The 14,748-nt window shown below is 42.2% G+C and overlaps 1 protein-coding gene across 4 annotated transcripts in view; it reads right to left on the bottom strand.

Annotated features, from left to right (window-relative positions):
• The window catches only part of AKAP6 (A-kinase anchoring protein 6), a 514,317-nt gene extending 499,983 nt beyond the window's left edge, over positions 1-14,334 (bottom strand). For 3 of the 4 annotated variants that reach the window (XM_013047435.2, XM_045067872.1, XM_013047434.2), the window contains exon 1: positions 14,226-14,333. The gene's annotated coding sequence lies outside the window, so the exon portion shown is untranslated. Of the gene's footprint in view, positions 1-14,225 lie in introns of all 4 variants that reach the window. The other variant, XM_045067871.1, reaches the window with a different exon arrangement.
• Between the last annotated feature and the right edge of the window lie 414 nt (positions 14,335-14,748).

Raw genomic sequence — 14,748 nt, 5'->3', positions numbered from 1 at the left:
CCTGCAGGGGGATAAAGCACAACCTCACTAATAATACTTAAAGATCAAATATAAAATATAAAAATATAAATATTTAAATATAAAAATAATTATTAAATATAAATATATAAATATAAATATAAAATATAAAAATCAGAAAATCTTTTCAGTGGTTTAAAAAGAGGCCCTTTTCTCCCATCCTGGAAGAGTAGACACAACTGAGGAGCAAACCCAGGACTAAATAGTTGCAAAGCCTCGAAAACAATTAAATGCTTAGTCAAACAGGTCAAGTACGCAAAAGTCCTAGCTGGAAAAACCCAAGATCCATGTGGGTTAAAGCCCCTGAAGATTATGGCTCTACAGACTCTACTGCAGAGAAAGCCCACCACCCTCATTAGGAGCTAGCACATGCCTCATGCAGAAAGACTCCACAGAGGCCTCTGTGCTACCTTCCTGAGTGGCCTCACCTTGTCCCCTGACTGCCAATCTGATAGCTAGGGATGATTCCTACATAATCGGTGGTGACAAGCTATGACGGATAAGAGAGGAGCTGTAAGAATGAGTCCTGAGAGCCCAAAAAAGGACCTCTATGGCTGGATCTATGGTGCTTGATCAAAGGAGGAGGAATATGAGAGTGTAGAAGCAAGAATAAATTGATTTGGGGGCACTCTTTTGGGACATGAGATTTCACAGTCTGGCAAGGACCCCAGGGAAGGAGCACTCTTGCTATCTATGGTGGCCTCTAGAAGCCTGGAGAAAACTAAAGCCTATGCCAAGGAAAGCTGAAATGCTTAGCACAGCAGGCCATAGAAGACAGGATAAAGAGGCTCAGGGAAGCAGGCATACTGGGAGGAAGCAGCACCGCTCTTGAAGGCAGCCACTGCTACCTACAGCACGGAGGCCTTCTGCAGGGTCTTCCTGCATGGCAGATGTGCCAGCTCCTAACAAAAAGCAGTAGGCCATGTCAGCATCACATCTGGCATTCTGTGATGTCATCATAGACCGCCAAATGGCCCACCAGAGGACTCTGCTTCATGTAAGAGCCAAGTGGACACTTCATTTACAAAGGCTGTCAGGAATTTGCTAGTGAGAAAGGAACCAGCACCACTAAGAACTTCAGTAGTGGCTCTCCTCTGGAGGCCAGGCCTAGGGTACCAGAGGCAGTCACAAAACTTGGCTTGTTGATAGTGATGGTCCCCCACCTAGAGACCAGGCCGCAGCAAGGAAGCTGAAAGAACAAAATTACTACACAATGACTGGAAGGGGCAGCTGGCTGGTCAGGGACTAAAAGGAAAAGAAACCAGAAAAATTAGAGACCAAAAGATCCGTGGGAATAGACTTATAGTTGTGAGCATGAAGTATGAAGATTTTTGTGTCACATGTTAATGCCCATCAGAAAACGTCTACCATGGAATAGGCATTAAACGACTAAACAGGCAAAATGACTTGGCAGGTGACATGAGTCAGCCTTTATCATTGACCACCTGAACATATAAGATGGATACATGCCCACAGTGGCAGAGATAAAGGCTGATCTCCACTTAGCAGGGCCAATCTAGCTACTTTCGTCTCTGAACTTCCAACCTCAGAGATTAATGTTCAGCATGCTATAAGGCACCATTTCCCAAGGACACCAACTAGTCACTTGCCAGTAAGTGGACACTACACTTCTTCAAGGATCAGTGATTCATTCTCATAGGAGTAGACACATATTCTGAGTGTGGTTTGCTTTACTATCCCCAGAGTCTCAAATAGCACCAATATCCAGGGGATCAAAGTGTGCCTATTTCAAAGACATGGAATCCCACAAAACATAGCATGCAACCAAAGAATACATTTCACAATGCATTTCACAATTTCACATGCAGAGTGGGATCAATGACCACAGAGTACGTTGGTTGTATCACTTACTGAACCAGCCAGAAGCCACTGGCCTAATAGAGCACTGGAATATTGAAATACCAGCTTGGAAGCAATTCTCTGCAAGGATGGGGCACCATTGTCCAAGATGCAGTATAGGTAATAAATCTATATGGCACTGTATTTCAAGAGGAAGAATTCAGGGTCTGGGAACCAAGAAGCAGAAGGAGTGGCCCCACTTCCTATCATTCCCAATGATCCAAGGGGGACCTTTGTATTTCCTACTCTCAATACTCTAGGCTCTGCAGGGTTAGAGGTCCCACTGCAAAAGGAAATGCATTCTGCCAAGGAACACAGCTTTCTTTGATATTGTATCAAAACCTGCAAAGTTCAGAGTCCTTCATTCACTTTTACTTTGGGATTTAAGACACAGGCAAGACATCACCAACTACACTTCTATGACTTATGATTAGACAATGTGTATTACAGATATTACATGCTTGGGGTCCCCTGTACATCTGGTTCCAGCACTACTTTATAAGGTCTTGGGGTATGAAAAGATGATCCTCTGATTTACCTGCAGGTTGATTACAAAATAACCAGATCATTTAAACTGCCTTCCTCAAAGGCTGTATCCTGTAAAACTCCCAGGTCACCAAGAGATCAAAAGAACCACCTGCTGCCTGGGGCTAGGGCTGAGTTGGTTGATGAGTCACAGTTTATCTATTTAACTCTTCCCCATTTGCCAGATATGAGCGACCTACTTCCCGCCTGGCAAGCTGAAGAGGAAACACAGCACTATAATGAAATTTGGAGACCAGACTCTTAAAATAATGAGGACCTTCTGTAATGAATGGAATGTCAGAAATTATATTCTCAATATGCAGTGGCTATAATACTATATGTTAACTAGCTAGAATTTAAATAAAAATTTGGGGAGAAAAAACAAACAATAGCAATCCAAAGTGTATTTTAGAATAAACTGTACCCCCAAACAATTTCATTTATATAGGCCTAGGGTTGGAAAGAGAAGGATTAGGTTTCTAAAGATAAATGCCTTTAAAGCTGGGGAGTCTGGATGGTATCCCCAAAGTTGCCATTTACTTGGCAATCAGGTACATTCAGTTTTTAAGTCAAAGCCATACTATGGTATGAAAGAGAGAGTTGTTGATTTTAAGGTGCTTCCATGGAGTTTTAATTTCCTGGAATTTCCTGGAATGCAAAGGAGGAAAGTTCAGGCCAACCCAGCCTCTCTTTTCTAAGAGACAGCCAAACCTTAGTGAGGATCTGATTTGGGCAGCCAAGAAGTCTTGGTTTGATCTTTTGTAAGGAAAAGTTGGGACTCTGCCCAAGTCAACAGAAAGGGGAAGAAGCCAGGATGGGAATAAAGAGTTAGATGACGCCTGCCTACACTCTGTGTAGGCATGTCCAGTGTGAGGCCTCCTGCTTTTCTGCTTAGTCCTTGAGCCACTGCTGAGTTACTGTTTACTGGGCTTGACATGACCATATATTCACGTATAGTGTCTCTGTAATAATGGTTTTCAAATCTCTTAGAAAGGGTCTTACCAGTGACAGTGACCCTAGCTAGGGAGCAGGACCCTGTTACCTCTCCAGAACCCTTTCCTGGGAGGTCTAAATCAACACCTTGCCTTCTCTGTATGCTGGACATTGGGAGAGTAACCGGGCTGGAAGCCCAGACAGAGACAGCTGGGTTCAAATGGCCTGCGGAAGCTGCTTTCTCAGTAACATATTACTGGGGAGGTAGTATGGTGTAATGGTTTCAGACATGGGTCATGAAGTCAGAGCTGCATCAATTCCAGTTCTGCCACTTACTAGCTATATAAATTCCAGCAACTTTTTAATCTCTATAAGCCACCATTTCCTCATCTGAAAAAAAAAAAAAAGGTGAGAATGTACCTCACAAGAAATAATGAGATAATACATGTAAAGTGCTCAGCATATAGTTAGTGGTTGACATCTGTATTTTCCTTATTACCAACAGAACAATGAATTGAGGAAAGGGAAGACAGGAAGGTAACTCCTTGTCTGTGGCTGTTTCCCAAGTTGTATCACAGGTGCACAATTACTATATCCATTTACCTTAATGCGTATTTGAAAGACAAATGAGATGACAGATGTGAACCCACTGGGAACAAAATACAAGACTTTTTTTTTTTTTAAGAGAAGGGAGAGATAAGGAGAGGTGGGTGGAGCAGGGAAGGGCAGAGGGAGAGCAAGAGAGAGAATCAAGGGCAAGAGAGAGAATCTTAACCAGGCTCCATGCTCAGCCCAATGCAAGGCTCAAACTCATGACTCTAAGATCATGACCTTAGCTGAAATCAAAAGTCAAATGCTTAAACTACTGAGCCACTCAGTCACCCCAAGATAGTATCATTAAGAGAAGGCTAGGACTTGAGGAAACCCCTTTTGGGAGTGTTACTTCTAAACTCCATCTTTTTGCTTTCCAAGTCTCCTAAGGCATCGGACAATTCACATTTTCAACTGCCATTCAGTTTTATGCTGAGATTTTAAGATACAAGTAATGATGAAATCTCATAAGCTCTTTCAGTCAAGAAAATTTAAAAACAAAACAATACTACTAGGTGATGAGAAATGAAGCTACCAGATGTTCAGACTTTGCTGAGTTAACAAGCAAAATCATAGCAAACTTCAATCTAGTCTCCTTCAATGAAAGAGAATTTTAATTGATCTAATTTTATCAGAAGTAAGACCTCAACCCCATACCCCTGTGTGTGGGGAGGGGGGGGACTTACTTTTTTACCAAAATTCTCATTAAAAAGCTAACAATCTTGCAGTGTTTTGTTGTTTTGTTGAAAAAAATAGTTTCTTTCCTTGAAGATAATATACACAAAGTCCTAAATATTTACCAGATGATACAGATCATCCAGTGTTTTCAGCCAAGTTTCCAAAGTTTTATGAAATCACTTCTTGGACATAATTCTAACAATCTGGCCCATGATAATTTAACTGGGGAGGATTTTTCCACCTTCTTCACATGGCCTTTAGTTATAAGCCTCTGTGTGTGTCCAGATGAAACTCACACCCTGCAATCCTGAACATCCTTGCTCATTCAGAAGCAGTTGTTATCAATAGATAAATATAGAGAAGTGGATTCTCTGGGAACATCTATTTCTAATGAAGACACCACATGTTCTGGCTTCAGTACAAACTTATTTTCTCGGCCTCCACTTACTCGGATCTCAACTATCTGCCCTCTTAACAAAACAACTTCTCAGAAAGGAATTTCAATTCTGTTTTCTACAGTAGCAATTTTCAGTTCAGGTGCCACGGAGTCAAGTACCAAGCCTGCCTCAATCAGAGTAGCTCTACTTTTAATGTTTTCTTTAAGCTTAATCATTTTATTTGAATTAAAACTTTAAAACATTTGGGGAAAAAATTTACCTTTCTGTAATTATAAACTTTAATGAAAGAAGAGAGTTCTATTACTTCGGTTTCTAGAATCTTTTAAGTAATCACAGATTTAAAATATCATATTCCCATTTAAAAATCTTTCCAAAGCATTGTATGCCTCTGAAAAAATTTAAGAAACAGGGAGGCTAGACCTCCACATCCTGTCCCAGTTGCCTGGAAGTTTCCACTGCCAAAAATCTAAGTCCTCCCCATGGGAGTTCCACATACATATCCAGCCAGGAAGGTCACATTCCATCCAGAACTCCAGAGGAAGAAAATGATCCAAAGGGGGGCGAAACCAGGCCAAACATTCACTACAGATGAAAATTCATCTATAAAGTAGCGACCCAGTTAATGAAGAGACATTATCCTCATTCTACCACGCTATTATTTTTGTGTTTCTATGTGGGTCACAGCACAGAAAAATCCACGGAGAATTTGCCAGGGAAAATATGGAAGTTATAATTGAGGATTGTTGACCCCACTTTTCCACTCAAACTGTCACATGAAGGGAAAGGTGAGACCACAGGGAGTAGCAAAACCACATTTGCCCAGACAATAGGATTTCACAGACAAGAAAATGTTTTTAAAGAATTAGGGAACTGACCTACAGTTGCTTTTACTTTTGCCAAGCAACTATATGCTTAAAGTGAGAACTCTGAACTATTACCATCATTCTATAAAACGGCTTTTAACACCAGAAAGTTAAGAGATTATCATCTCAGAAATAAAGGGCATTCCTTTCCTCAATAGGTCAGTTGGCCCTCTTGTACTGACTTCACAATGAAACAAGCCACCCTATCTTGAAGTTAAAATTTTGTTTTGTTTCCATTTAACCAGGGGAAAATACTTCAAGGCAATCCTAATCAACACACTGGGCATCCAGAGGAATGAGGCCAGAAGATGCTGGGATACAGGCTCCCAAAGCAGCCTGGATCTGAGGCCTATGGTCCTAAGCTCAGCAACTGGTAGGGAAATCCCCATGGGACAACTCCAGTTGTGAATTAAGGTTATCCAACAGAAATCCAAGTGTACCATGGCAATTCATGAGCTTTGCTATTTTCCGCCCAGCTCTGGGAGAGAGACTGAGGGGCCAAAAACGCACACATGCCTCAGCTTTGCCAGTCAGCTTTCCAAGCTTGGTGATCGTCTTCCAGCAGATGGCAGAACACACACATAGAAAACTCCAAAGCCATCCAAGGTTTCTGTCTTGCATTTGGTCGCTAGTCTTATGTCTTTAAAAGCTGGGCATGAGGAAGAAGAAACTTTGCAGATAAAAAGCCCCACCCACATTCCATCCCTAAATCCTGTTTACACTGTGCTTTGCTCTTCACAGACAGGCTGTAACTCTTTGCAAATAGAAGAAACACAAAGTCAAGAAAAACCGACCAATAAACTAAAAATACTAGGATCAACATGTTCTCGCTGGTAGAGAGCCCAGCATATATCTTGTGCATTTTTAAAAAAAATTTTAAGCCCAGTCCAAGTTTTCATTAACCCTCATCACATGTGTTTATACAGGTAGACAGTAGTAATGAATTATCTTTTCTAAAGAAGCCAGGGCTTTTACATTGCCTTGTTCCAAGGAGAGAATTCACATAAGTATTCAAATGTAATTACACAGTAGGTCAAAAGAACAGCCAAGAAAATCAAAAGGGTATCTCTCTCCTACAGTGTGTTTTCACAAACAAAAAATCCATTTCAAGGTGAAAAAATATTTCCTAAAATGCACTCTAATTGAATATTTCAGGCACAGTAGTAAGTAGGTCACTTGCTCTCTAGGATTCAAAGAATATCAGCCTGTGGAACTCCATTTCTATCCTGAACAGGAAAGTTAAAGAGAAAACACTATAAAACAAGAAAATCCGCCCCCACAAAGTTCTTTACAGCAGGAGCTGAGGGTCAGGTGTATGATCTACAACCAGGAGTTCTATAGATAATTTTCAAAACTTAATTGATTATAAAAGTATAAGGAATTGTGCTTCCTCCAAAATCTGTAACAACCACATCCACCCCACCACCCTCCCTTTTAGGCATTTTCTAGTCAGAAACTGAACCCAGGAATAAATGCCCCAGACACATTCTTTAAATAGCCTAAAGTTGGTTGTCAAACTGCACTCCTTCTCCACGTTCCCTCTTTTTTTTTTTTTTCAGTGTCTAATCGGTCCTGCTCCCACCCCCAATAACCCAGTGTTCTCAGGGGTGCTCCATGCCCTGTTCTCTCCTGGATGCTATCTGCCATGCAAAATAGAATGTTAGAGCTGGAAAGCATCTGCTTCTACAGATGAGGAAACCTCAGCCCTGAAAAATTAACTCCCTTGCCAGTGCCAGATTTACAACTCCACCCCTCAGCAGCCTCATCCCTTGAAGTCTTATTAGACTTCATTTTTACCAGAGAAGAAACATCGGGCCAAAGCATCTGGCTTCATGATTAGTTCTCTCAGAAAGCACATCTTTAATGAATGAGGGGTTCGAGTTTAGAAATTTCAGAAAAGATTGGTTGGAACAGACACAATTTTGAGCAGTAGGTACTTCCCAAGTCCTCAAGTCGCATTCAGCCCAGAAATAAGAAATAAGTCCTCCTGAGAGGACTGAGCTATGGTGACCTGTCCCTTGGCAAATGTAAAGAATGAAAGCTTCAAGAGGGCAAGGACTCTGTTTTATTCATATCCACATCCCTAAAACCTAAAACAGACACTGGCACTGAAGAGGAACTCAACAATAAGTATTTGTTAGATGAATAAAATAAAGGAAGGAAGCATCCTTCCTTGCTCTCTGTAGTCCATCTCTACCTTCCTTTTGCTCCCTGTTGTACTTAAGTCTAGTTCCTTTGATCAAAATTCTGTTGTCAGGTAATACGTATCAATCATTTATATGCTAGTAGCCTTTAAGCTGCTGCTTGGAGTGTTTGGAATTTCAGTTTTACAAAAAGGCTTTGGCCCCTCTGCAGGCCCAGACTCAGTCAGCAATGGAAAGCCTTTGTGGCCAGACCCCATCCATCCTCCTCTCCATGCTGGAGGCCAAACTTTAAATTCTTTCAAAGAATGGCAAATTGTTTCCCTTCCCTAGGGACCTCCTGATATACTCCTGCGGCTCCCCTTAGCTTTCACATCTTTGTAAAATAATCTAAACCCCTATCTCCCTTTCTCACCTATCAAAATCTAGAGGAGATGCTGCTGTTGCATAGTTAGCTCAGCCATACTGTTACATAAATGCAGGCCGCCTGCTTCCCCAGTTCACTTTGGGAAGACCAAACACTTCATTGCATGAACCAGGAGCCCATCCTCACCCTGTCACACACTAGGGGGTGCTATTGCTATATACAGATCCCAGGAGCTTGAAACAAGATGAAGGACGTGCGTGACAGAGCTTTCAGGGTCCTGGGAGACATTTCTAGTTGGGCCTCTTGCACAACGCTTCTGCAAAGTTTCTCAGAATCAAAGGCCATTACACCCCCTTGAGCTACATAATTCCAGGGTAAAGCCTACACACGATGTGATGGAAAGGGAGGGTTGAAGGTGTCCAACTAAAGGCTGTACTCTACGACTCATTTAATACACAGGCTCACATAACAGTATTCATGACAACTGCTGGATATTAATAATTAATCCCCACTCACCACCGGAGAGGAAAATTCTGTTCAGACAACCAAGGGGCAAACACTGTCAGGCAGAATTAAATGTATGGGAGGCAACCAGAACAACCGGGAAACACTTGAGTTTGTCCCTGCTTTTCACAATCATCTTTCCTGGTATGTGATGTCTAAGACTTTGGGAATGAAAGCTTCATACACAAACAAATGAATATCAGCCTCTCCCAGCCCCCAGCTTGGCTCTTGCACAAAGCTTGCAGGCTGCCAGAGAAGCTTCTCTGGCCTCAGTTAACTCTTTGCTTGAATGACAGTGGAACTGCACTGCAGGAAAAGCTCTCTCAGTCAGACAGCAGAATGCCTTTTCAAACTTCTGAACAAACCATCATGACAAAGAGTATTTTGTGGGGTTTGTGGGTTTTTTAATATAAATTGAGAAAAAATGTGTATTTGAACAAAGTTCTCTAAATGAGACTCACACCTAACAGTATGAACAATATTCCCACACGGAGAAGAATGGATCTGCACCAAGGGAAATAACTCTGTATTAATCCAAGGAGAAACAATCCCTCTCACCCTCCCCCCACCCCAAACTAGGGTTTCACACCCTTTGTTGGTTCACACAAATGCTAATGAGCAACAACTCACCAATGCTAATGACTAGAATTCTCTTTGGCTCCAAAAACAACCCAGCCAAGCTAGAAACTTGAAGAATCCCAAAGTGGTTCAAGAGGGAATCAGCCAGTCTGAGGTACCATTTTAGGGCAAACAGACTGGTTTCCTTTTTGCTCTAAATTCTATTCTTAAAAGGGATAGATTCCATTCTATGGATGCATCAAACTTTTAGACAAAATGCAAAAAATTTCAAATCCCAGCTTCTGTTGCAACAACTAGCCAGACATTTCAAGGAAACTTCTAAGAAAAGTGACTCTCAACCTAATTTCTGCTCTCACATAGCCAAAAGACACACTCCCTCCCATCAATTACCAAGGCTGACTACTGCAGTATTACTTAACTAGGACCCTTAGGGAACAGATCAGAATGGGGAGATTGGGGGATGTGATATGGGGTAAAATTTGAAAAAGGCTTACTCTGAGAAAGCCACTCTGAATGGCCCCCTAGGGGGGTTAGCACTAGACACACCAATTCATTCAGTAAGGTCCTGATAAACAATGGATGAGCATTTCTGGTCCTAATCCCCTGAAGTTTTACTCTTTAAAATGAAAAACACAAAGACAAACCCTTGTCTCCGTTGCTATCCACAAACCTTCAAAAAAAAAAAAATGCTAATTGGTTGAAAAGTAACAGCACAAAGCAAGTTTTAATTTAACATTATCAGTTACATTTTTTTTTTTAAGATTTTATTTATTTGTCAGAGAGAGCAAGCGAGAGCGAGCACAGGCAGACAGAGTGGAAGGCAGAGTCAGACGGAGAAGCAGGCTCCCTGTGGAGCAATATGGGACTCGATCCCAGGACGCTGGGATCATGACCTGAGCCAAAGGCAGCTGCTTAACCAACTGAGCCACCCAGGCGTCCCTATCAGTTACATTTTTTTGGCATGTGTTTTACAATCATTCCCGTGATTTCCTAATTCCAACAATGAAAATGGCATCTTGCCTTCTTAGTAAACTTAGCAGGAATCTCAACCATGTTTGCCCATTAGATTCACCTGAAAAGACTGAGATGTCCTTGCCTTCACACCTCCTTAATGGGTTTGCCATTTTTTGTACTGGCTCAGGTGAAACCTGGGCATCATACTTCTTTAAAGTTCTCAGGTGTAGAGCCAAGGTGATAATCACTGCACTGATGAAGCCAGGCCCACCAGTAATTAACTATCTTCTTTGAACTTCCCCATATTTGAATTTTATTCTGCAAAGTGAAGTTAATCAAGAGCTCTCTCATCTGAATATGGTGAAAATAAAGCTATAGTCATAAAGAACTTTGTGGTAATGAAAAAAGAAAGTAGGTAATTTTATCTTGCTGTTTGAAACCAATTGTTGGCACTGCTAACGAAGCCACAAGAAATTTGTAATTTGAGGTAGAAATATATTACATCTCTTCCCAAAGAATTTATTGCATTGCAGAACTTATTAGCATTAAATTCAAACGAAGCAGCAGCAGAGAGACAGAAGGGATGTGAGAAGGCTGCATCATGAAATCTAAATGCAGGTCCAGATGGTGGAGGAGAGGCTTAAATCCCCAGTCCCTGTGGTTCAAACACAGCAAACACACCTGTGAAAGAAGTAATTAGTGTCAAGGCCACCCTGTCTGCCTCTCCTTTGCTTCCCCACCACTACCACCCCACCTCCCCTAAAGGCCAACGGACCTAGTGAGGCTCCTGACTGAAACCACGCAGATACCCCTCTGTTCTGAATGGTAGAGAGCAGTCAGCCCCTCAGTGCTGGCAGAGGTTAAGTGGACGCAGATCCTGTTGGGGCCTAAAACATGACTCAGCACCAAACATGATCCTCGAAGAGAATCAATACACTGAACCCTAGAAATTAGGACTCTCTTAGTCCCAACTTGGCTTCAGAAGAAGAGGCCAAGTGGTCCCCTTAAGCTATACAAGTTCTGAGCTGGCAAACTTCACTTTCTCAGAAAGAATCACAGACCCGCTTGCCTGGCAGAGGATGGCACATCTCCGCTCACTCCCACCTACAGCGTCACCATGACAGCAATACAGCTGGCTACGGAAGGACAAAACATAAGAAACACCTTGCATAATCAAAGATACACAGGTGACTTGCATGGACCTGTGCTGGAATTTCACACAGGCAAAAGTCTCTTACTCCTTCCAAATGTATTTTTAATGACCTAATTTGGTGATACAGCTTAGCAACTGGCATAAAGTAACTTCCCTGCCCCTTCCTGCAATATAACCACAAACCCTTGTTTCTACTCTTTTCTCAACCCTTCTCAGTCAGGACAAAGCCCAGTTTTCAGTTTCCTAAATGGGGCCTGGGCCACCACAATGATTTTTCACACAGTCATCTCAAACTCTCGCTTCTGGAAGACTGAAGGAGACGTCTAATAGCCGACCGGTTATCCAGCACATACTGTGTTCTAGGCTCTTATCTCAGCTTCGTCTTCACAACAATTTATAAGACAGATGAATTATCCCTGTTTACAGATAAGACAATGAGAGCACAAAGAAACTGAATAACCTCTGTCCAAGGTCACACAATTAGTAAGCAATACAGCAGGCTCTGAACTCAGGTTTGTCTAATCCTAAACTCATGTTCTTTAAAATAATAATGGGGGGCAGTCTTTACCTAGCACCAGGTGCTGGCACTGGTCTAAACACTCTTCAAATCTAACTTATTTAATCTTCACAACAAATCTAGAAGAGAGGTACTACTTTTACCACTGCTGTTATTATGCAGATGAGAAAACTGAGGAAGAATGAGATTCAAAAATTCCAAAAGTTTCCAAGTCCCTAACTGGCAGGCTGTTAAGTATTCAGGCCATAAGCACAGCACACACTGCCCCCTCATTTTCCCTGTAACTTTCTGCATTCATTCATTCAAATGTTGTGTAGCCCTCTTCTACGCACCTGACATCTTGCCAGGTATCGTAGAAAGAGAACTAGTATTTGACACCTGCCCTCAGAGTACAGCAGTCTAGGTGGGCCGGATCAGCAAAACTATGTTAAGAAAGAAGGACATTAACAGAATGTGAAGCCAGGAGCACTGTAACATGCCGGGGGACCTCACTGAGCACTGCGAGTGAGTTGGATTTGGAGAGATAGGAAGAATGATCCAGGAAGGGGGGGGGGGGTAATATGAGCAAAGGTAAAAATAAGAAGGAGGACTAGGGAGAAGAGAAGGACCCACACACACACACACACACACACACACACACAAAGCCAGATTCTCTATTGCTGTTTTATGTATTCGTTATCTCATTTAATCTTCATGGCAGACACTTAAGACATCTTCATTTAGCAGATAAAGAAAATGACGGGGGGTGGGAGGTTGGGGTACCAGGTGATGAGTATTATAGAGGGCACAGATTGCACGGAGCACTGGATGAGGTGAAAAAATAATGAATACTGTAATGCTGAAAATAAATAAATTTAATTAAAAAAAAAAAAAGAAAGAAAATAAGGTGTAGAAAGTCCAACAACTAACTCAGTCACACATCGGCCAAGGAACAGAGCCAGGTTTGTCTGCTTCTGACAGCCCTCCTCTCAACTGGGAGCCTCTTTCCCATAGGAGAACCCAAACTTAAAAGGCCAAGGAGTCAGGCAAAGCACCAGCAAAGCCAGGCAGCATCTAACCATTCTGATTGCTAGATCTCTTTATCTTCGTCCCAGACCCCAGGGGGGTATGTGCTTTTTCAATGTCAAAGCCTCTCCCTTTGTATTCCCACTCCAAACAAGCTCCCTTTCTATAGACTGACTTATGACTTGCCTGTCCAAATAGAGAGTAGGCCTCTAGAGCCAGCGGAGGGCCTGGCTGAGGACAAGCTGTCTGCTGTTGGGGCCCACTGGTGGAGACACAAACGAGGCCTAGGGAACCTCAAGAATCCCCTAACTCAGACCCCTCAGTTTGGAGGAAAAAGTGGAGAACCAGAGAGAGAAAAGGAGGGAGTCGCTAAAGGCATTCTCTCACCCCACCACAAAACAAAACAAAACCCTAAGCTCCATGAAAGTGCTTTGGCAAAGTGGAGGTCTGAAATTCCTACAACAGCTTGGAGAGAAGGTCACTAAGGTTCTGCCTTCCTGCAGAGTTGGTCTTTAAATGCCGGTGCTGTAAGACTAAAAAGAGCAAAACTGTTTTCTTAGCAAAGTTCAAGCTTGACTCAAATTTTGTGTTGTCGGGATGAGGGTACGGGTGGAGGGCATCTAAATGTGAATCATCAGCTCCTACTCAGCAAACTGGGGACTGCGATGTTTTGGGAAAGCATGCCTTCTTGAGACCCTGGGTTTGCTCTCTTTCCTCCGCAGGGAAAGCAGGCCCTGATGTTCCATCACCCACCTACAGCTTCTTACAGCATGCCTTTTATAGCACCCGCAGCCTCTAATAGGAGCAGAGGAGTCGTGATGCTTCTGCCATTTTTCCCTTAGGTGGCCGACAACCCAGCCTTGAAGGAATAGACCCAACCAGTGCAAAAGAGAATCTGCTATCCAAAGAGCAAAAGCAGTACCCACTGCATCACTGTCAGAATGTTTAAAATGTATATCAAGATCATTATTCATCAAACTTTCCCTCTGGGAACAGATATAGTCCGTTCCTCTTTCTAAGGCCAAAGGACTGCGTGTTACCTTCCATTAATATCTCCCTGTCACTCTGCAGTTCCACTTCCACCAATCATCACATTAGACTATAGCCAAAAGACACAACTTTTTAAAAAATGTACTTACCTTAATGTGCTCATAGTATTTATAGGTCAGTTTCCCTGCTGGCTACTTTTAGTGCAGCTGTACAGTGTGTGAAGAGGATTTCTTCTCATTCTCTCTGGTATAGGTAAAATCCTCAGAGGGAGCAGCGCCTAGGTATGTTTAAATAAAACAGACCAATAATGACCTTGGGCTATATCATTCACACAATAGTGGTTGGATATGCTTTTTTTTTTTTTTCCTAGTCAAGATTAATCGACCAAAGTAAGGTGAAGTATTTGGAACCTAGAGATTGGATGACTTAATGGTGAAGAAGTTGGACCATTCCTTCTTTCTTTAAATTCTATCTTTCCCTAAACATACCTCTATGTTTGCCTCCTATCCCTCTAACCACTCACGGTTAGGTTTCTTTATGCACCCTTCTAATTCTATCAAGCCCTTACATGTTGGTATTTCCCTGAACAAATTCATCTACTCCCATGTCTATATCATTCTCAAATCTGTTCTGAAAATCAAAGTCTGTATTCAATCAAATCAAATATGCACT

The sequence above is a fragment of the Mustela putorius genome, unplaced genomic scaffold (genome assembly GCF_011764305.1).
Source record: "Mustela putorius furo isolate JIRA1106 unplaced genomic scaffold, ASM1176430v1.1 tig00003898_pilon_pilon_pilon, whole genome shotgun sequence".
NCBI lineage: Eukaryota > Metazoa > Chordata > Mammalia > Carnivora > Mustelidae > Mustela > Mustela putorius.
Note: the sequence above shows the minus strand (reverse complement) of the source record. Positions and strands in the feature narration are given on the sequence as shown.